General features: G+C 40.8%; 1 non-coding gene across 1 annotated transcript; it reads right to left on the bottom strand.

The window, feature by feature from the left end:
• Positions 1–426: 426 nt before the first annotated feature.
• Positions 427–534, bottom strand: LOC130983527 (small nucleolar RNA R71). The gene has a single exon (XR_009087512.1). It is a non-coding gene; the product is annotated as a small nucleolar RNA R71 (small nucleolar RNA).
• Positions 535–7,395: the final 6,861 nt, after the last annotated feature.

Below are 7,395 nucleotides of genomic sequence, written 5' to 3'. Positions count from 1 at the left end.
TTCTTCAAGAAAGAAGAACCCATGGCAGCCGAAAACAACAACAATGCCAACAATGCAAGGAAGGTGCTGGGTGACTTTACTGCACCTACTCCCAATTTCTATGGGAGAAGCATCTCTATCCCTGCCATTGGAGCAAACAACTTTGAGCTTAAGCCTCAGTTAGTTTCTCTAATGCAACAGAATTGCAAGTTCCATGGACTTCCAATGGAAGATCCTCATCAGTTTTTAGCTGAGTTCTTGCAAATCTGTGACATAGTCAAGACTAATGGGGTTGACCCTGAGGTCTACAGACTGATGCTATTCCCTTTTGCTGTAAGAGACAGAGCTAGGACATGGTTGGACTCTCAACCTAAAGAAAGCCTGGCCTCTTGGGAAAAGCTAGTCAATGCCTTTTTGGCAAAGTTCTTTCCACCTCAAAAATTGAGTAAGCTTAGAGTGGAAGTCCAAACCTTCAGACAGAAGGATGGAGAATCCCTCTATGAAGCTTGGGAAAGATACAAACAATTAATCAGAAAGTGTCCTTCTGACATGCTTTCTGAATGGAGCATCATAGGTATTTTCTATGATGGTCTCTCTGAACTATCCAAGATGTCTTTGGATAGCTCTGCTGGAGGATCTCTTCATCTGAAGAAGACGCCTACAGAAGCTCAAGAGCTAATTGAAATGGTTGCAAATAACCAATTCATGTACACTTCTGAAAGGAATCCTGTGAACAATGGGACTAATCAGAAGAAAGGAGTTCTTGAGATTGATACTCTGAATGCCATACTGGCTCAGAACAAGATATTGACTCAACAAGTCAATTTGATTTCTCAAAGTTTGTCTGGAATGCAAAATGCACCAGGCAGTACTAAGGAAGCTTCATCTGAAGAAGAAGCTTATGATCCTGAGAACCCTTCAATGGAAGAGGTGAATTACATGGGAGAACCCTATGGAAACACCTATAATTCTTCATGGAGAAATCACCCAAATTTCTCATGGAAGAATTAAGAGAGACCTCAACAAGGTTTCAATAACAATAATGGTGGAAGAAACAGGTTTAGCAATGGCAAGCCTTTTCCATCATCTTCTCAGCAACAGACAGAGAGTTCTAAGTAGAATACTTCTGACTTAGCAACAATGGTCTCTGATCTAATTAAAACCACTCAAAGTTTCATGAATGAAACAAGGTCCTCCATTAGGAATTTGGAAGGACAAGTGGGTCAGCTGAGCAAGAAAATTACTGAACTCCCTCCTAGCACTCTCCCAAGTAATACAGAAGAAAATTCAAAAGGAGAGTGCAAAGCCATAAACATGGCCGAATATGGAGAGGAAAGAGAGGAGGAGGACGCCACTGAGGAAGACCTCAGTGGGCGTGCACCAATCTCCTCTGAGTTCCTCAATGAGGAACCATGGGAATCTGAGGCTCAAAATGAGACCATTGGACTTACTTCTGCCTTTCATGAGCTCTGATGAGTATTCTTCCTCTGAAGAGGATGAGTATGTCACTGAAGAGCAAGTTGCTAAATACCTTGGAGCAATCATGAAGCTAAATGACAAGTTATTTGGAAATGAGACTTGGGAAGATGAACCTCCCTTGCTCACCAAAGAACTGGATGACTTGTCTAGGCAAAAATTACCTCAAAAGAGACAAGATCCTGGGAAGTTTTCCCTACCTTGTACCATAGGCACCATGACCTTCAAGAAGGCTCTGTGTGACTTAGGGTCAAGTGTGAACCTCATGCCTCTCTCTGTAATGGAGAAGCTAGGGATCTTTGAGGTACAAGCTGCAAAAATCTCACTAGAGATGGCAGACAACTCAAGAAAACAAGTCTATGAACTTGTAGAGGATGTTTTGGTTAAAGTTGAAAACCATTACATCCCTACTGATTTCATAGTCCTAGAGACTGGGAAGTGCATGGATGAATCCATCATCCTTGGCAGACCCTTCCTAGCCACAGCAAGAGCTGTGATTGATGTTGATAGAGGAGAGTTGATCATTCAAGTGAATGAAGAATCCTTGGTGTCTAAGGCCCAAGGATATCCCTCTGTCATCATGGAGAGGAAGCTTGAAGAGCTTCCCTCAAATCAGAGACAAACAGAGCCCCCACAGTCAAACTCTAAGTTTGGTGTTGGGAGGCCACAACCAAACTCTAAGTTTGGTGTTGAACCCCCACATTCAAACTCTAAGTTTGGTGTTGGGAGGTTCCAACATTGCTCTGATCATTTGTGAGGCTCCATGAGAGCCATCTGTCAAGCTACTGACATTAAAGAAGCGCTTGTTGGGAGGCAACCCAATGTTTTATAATTAACTATTTCCTTTTGTTATTTTATCTTTTTTGTAGGTTGATGATCATAAGAAGTCACAAAATCAATGAAAAAAAGCAAAAACAGAATGAAAAACAGGAAGAAAAACAGCACACCCTGGAGGAAGAACTCACTGGCGTTTAAACGCCAGTGAGGCTAGCAGTTGGGCGTTTAACGCCCAGTCTGGCACCATTCTGGGCGTTTAACGCCAGAAAGAGGCACCAGACTGGCGTTAAACGCCAGGAAAGGGCAAGAACCTGGCGTTAAACGCCAGGAATGGGCACCAGCCCGGCGTTTAACGCCAGATTTGGCACAAAACGTGATTTTGATTGCCATTTGGTGCAGGGATGACTTTTCCTTGACACCTCAGGATCTGTGGACCCCACAGGATCCCCACAAACCCCTCACCTATCAAATCCCATCTCTCTCTTCACCACTCACCTCCATAAAACCCCACTTACCTCACCATCCAAATTCAAACCACTACTTCTTCCCCTTTTGGCCTAACCACAAAGCCATCTCCCTCTCCTCCATTTCTTCTTCTTCTACTCTCTTCTTTCTTCTTTTGCTCGAGGACGAGCAAACCTTTTAAGTTTGGTGTGGTAAAAGCATTGCTTTTTGTTTTTCCATAACCATTTATGGCATCCAAAGCCGGTTCAACTGAGAAGGCATGACCTCAAGCCCATCACTAAGAAGAAGATGGAGCAAACAAGAGATCCCTCTCATCAAGAGATCCCTGAGATACCTCAAGGGATGCACTTTTCTCCACAAGACTATTGGGAGCAATCAACACCTCCCTAGGAGAATTGAGTTCCAACATGGGACAACTAAGGGTGGAGCACCAAGAACACTCCATTCTCCTCCATGAAATTAGAGAAGATCAAAGGATCATGAGAGAGGAGCAACAAAGACAAGGAAGAGACATTGAGGAGCTCAAGCACTCCATAGGATCTTCAAGAGAAAGAAAGAGCCGCCATCACTAAGGTGGACCCGTTCTTTAATCTCCTTGTTCTTTATTCTTCTGTTTTTCGCATTTTAGTGCTTTATGTTTATCCATGTTTGTGTCTTATAATCATTAGTATCTTAGTGTCTATGCCTTAAAGCTATGAATATGAATCCATCACCTATCTTAAATGAAAACTGTTTTTATCACAAAAGAACAAGAAGTACAGGATTTCAAATTCATCTTTAAAACTAGCTTAATTAGTTTGATGTGGTGACAATACTTGTTGTTTTCTGAATGTATGCTTAAACAGTGCATATGTCTTTTGAATTTGTGGTTCATGAATGTTAAAATTGTTGGCTCTTGAAAGAATGATGAAAAAGGAGACATGTTACTGAGGATCTGAAAAATCATAAAAATGATTCTTGAAGCAAGAAAAAGCAGTGAATACAAAAAAAAAAGAGAAAAAGAAGGAGAAAAACGAAAAAAAAAGGGGGAGAAAGAGAAAAAGAAAGAAAAAGAAAGAAATAAAGTTGTGATCCAAGGCAATAAGAGTGTGCTTAAGAACCCTAGACACCTCTAATTGGGGACTTTAGCAAAGCTGAGTCACAATCTGAAAAGGTTCACCCAATTATGTGTCTGTGGCATGTATGTATCCGGTGGTAATACTGGAAGACAGAGTGCTTTGGGCCACGGCCAAGACTCAATAAGTAGCTGTGTTCAAGAATCATCATACTTAACTAGGAGAATCAATAACACTATCTGGATTCTGAGTTCCTAAAGAAGCCAATCATTCTGAATTTCAAAGGATAAAGTGAGATGCCAAAACTGTTCGGAGGCAAAAAGCTACTAGTCCCGCTCATCTAATTTGGAGCTTAGTTTCATTGATAATTTGGAGTCTATAGTATATTCTCTTCTTTTTATCTTATTTGATTTTCAGTTGCTTGAGGACAAGCAACAATTTAAGTTTGGTGTTGTGATGAGCGGATAATTTGTACGCTTTTTGGCATTGTTTTTAGTATGTTTTTGGTAGTTTTAGTTGAGTTTTTAGTATATTTTTATTAGATTTCATACTAAAATTCACTTTTCTGGACTTTACTATGAGTTTGTGTGTTTTTCTGGGATTTCAGGTATTTTCTGGCTGAAATTGAGGGATCTGAGCAAAAATCTGATCCAGAGACTCAAAAGGACTGCAGATGCTGTTGGATTCTGACCTCCCTGCACTCGAAGTGGATTTTCTGGAGCTACAGAAGCCCAATTGGCGCGCTCTCAACGGCGTTGGAAAGTAGACATCCTGGGCTTTCCAGCAATATATGATAGTCCATACTTTGCCTAAGATTTGATGGCCCAAACCGGCGTTCAAAGTCACCTCAAGAAATTCCAGCGTTAAACGCCGGAACTGGCACCTAAATGGGAGTTAAACGCCCAAACTGGCATAAAAGCTGGCGTTTAACTCCAAGGAGAGTCTCTACACGAAAATGCTTCATTGCTCAGCCCAAGCACACACCAAGTGGGCCCGGAAGTGGATTTTTATGTCATTTACTCATCTCTGTACACCCTAGGCTACCAGTTTTCTATAAGTAGGACCTTTTACTATTGTATTTTTTATCATCTTTGGACATCTAGTTCTTAGATCATTGGGAGGCTGGCCTCACGGCCATGCCTAGACCTTGTTCTTATGTATTTTCAACGGTGGAGTTTCTACACACCATAGATTAAGGTGTGGAGCTCTGCTGTACCTCAAGTATTAATGCAATTACTATTGTTCTTCCATTCAATTCCGCTTGTTCTTGTTCTAAGATATCACTTTTTCTTCAACTTGATGAATGTGATGATCCGTGACACTCATCATCATTCTCACCTATGAACAAGGTGACTGACAACCATCCTTGTTCTACAAGCAACCAAGGCTTAGTGAATATCTCTTGGATTCTTTAATCGGAATCTTCGTGGTATAGGCAGGACTTGATGGCGGCATTCAAGAGAATCCGGAAGGTCTAAACCTTGTCTGTGGTATTCTGAGTAGGATTCAATTACTGAATGGCTGTGACGTGCTTCAAACTCCTAGCAGGCTAGGGCGTTAGTGACAGACGCAAAAGTATCAATGGATATTATTCCGGCTTGAACGAGAACCGACAGATGATTAGCCTATGCTGTGACAGAGCATCAGGGACGTATTTTCACTGAGAGGATGGGAGGTAGCTGCTGACAACAGTGAAACCCTACACGAGCTTGCCATGGAAAGGAGTAAGAAGGATTGGATGAAGACAGTAGGAAAGCAGAGAGACGGAAGGGAAGGCATCTTCATGCGCTTATCTGAAGCTCTTACCAATGATATACATAAGTATCTCTATCTTTATCTTTATGCTTTATTCGTTTATCACTATACCCATTTGAGTCTGCCTGACTGAGATTTACAAGGTGACCATAGCTTGCTTCATACCAACAATCTCCGTGGGATCGACCCTTACTCGCGTAAGGTATTACTTGGACGACCCAGTGCACTTGCTGGTTAGTTGTGTGAAGTTGTAGTGATCACAATTTCGCGCACCAGACTTCCGCAATGGTTCAACTCCTCCTCTGGATCCTCCTCCATGGTGTCTTCCTTCTGGCCAGGGTTGTCGGATTCCTCTTCCTCGGTCTCGAAGTCAGACTCGAGGTGTACCACCTTAGATGACCGCTTCCTAAATGCTGAAGCGTTTCTATCTAAGAAGGTTACGACGGGCAGCTGGGGTTCTTCTTCCACGAACTCTCGACCTAAGTAGATAGTTTGGAGCATGGTAATAGTGGTCGCAACTATCCACGCGTGCTTCAAGGGATCATACTCAGAAGTTGCTTTTGGGGGGCAATGCGTCGTCTCTATCCGCTGTGCCATGTTCCTCTGGAGATAGTATGGGAAAAGAAAGGGAGTGAGAACCTAACGTCTCAGTAGGAGTGCTATGCAACACCTCCATATCCATCTCCAGCCCACGTGCCGGATTTTTAAAAAGGGGCGTATGATATGGCATGTAATATGCATCATTCTTGTAGGACATGTGTGCGAAAAAGGAAAGCATATAGGGAAAATAGAAGGATAACATCCTAAGTAACATTAGCATAATCATAAATAAATCTTAAAAAACTAAAAATCAAACTTTCATTCATGCTTTCTCCTTTCTTAACTTATAACTTTTATGGAAGGTATTGAGGTCAAACTGGTATAAATGAGAGTTCTCTTCCCTTACCGAAGGTTCTTATCTCAAATGTCTTGGCGATCACCTTCCCTTACCGAAGGATCATCTCGATCGATCACCCTCCCTTACCGAAGGATCATCTTGATATCTTGTCTTTGGGGGTCACCTTCCCTTACCGAAGGATCATTCCCTCAGTTCAATTTACAATCAAGGTTATTTAGACATACACAAGAAAAGAGTTATATCAACAAAGATATCTTATTATATAAAATTGATGGGAGTCCCCTTCCCTTACCGAAGGTTCCCAAAGGTTTGCCGATCACATTCCCTTACCGAAGGTTCATCTCGATTATCTTGTCTTTGGGGGTCACCTTCCCTTACCGAAGGATCATACCCTCAGTTCTTTAACAAGTAGGGTTATTTAGGCATATACAAGAATAGATCATGCAAGAGGAGAGACATATGCCATGATAAATAAGCATGTTGAATAAGATTTTATAAGAAAGTAGGTACTCTCGTCCCTAGAGGGGTATTAATAATATAAAATAAATGTACATTATAAAAAATAGGATATTTTAAATAGTTGAATAAAATAGTTATAAGAGAGCATGTGCTCTTAACTCAAGGGAATATTATTATTAATCTAATGGTATAAAAGTCAATATAATTTCATGTAATAAAATGGGGGATATTAATTAGTTGAAATAAAACAATTGTAAGGAAACATGTACTCTTGACCCTAAGAAGATATTAATGATACAATGTATAAAATATAATCTAAGTGCATATAGTAAGAAAGGGGGTATTTGAAATACTTGGATTAGATATTATAAGAAGCATATACCCTTGATCTTAAATTAAAGGAGCAATAATAATATAATGATATAAGAGGTCATTTAGTTACACATAATAGAATATGGTACCTTGAACAAGACACAAAAAGGAGCATGTACTCTCAACATTAAAGGGATAATAATAATGTAACGGTATCAA

Source organism: Arachis stenosperma, chromosome 5 (assembly GCF_014773155.1).
Source record: "Arachis stenosperma cultivar V10309 chromosome 5, arast.V10309.gnm1.PFL2, whole genome shotgun sequence".
In the NCBI taxonomy this organism is placed as follows: domain Eukaryota; kingdom Viridiplantae; phylum Streptophyta; class Magnoliopsida; order Fabales; family Fabaceae; genus Arachis; species Arachis stenosperma.
This window is presented reverse-complemented; position numbering and strand designations above follow the sequence as displayed.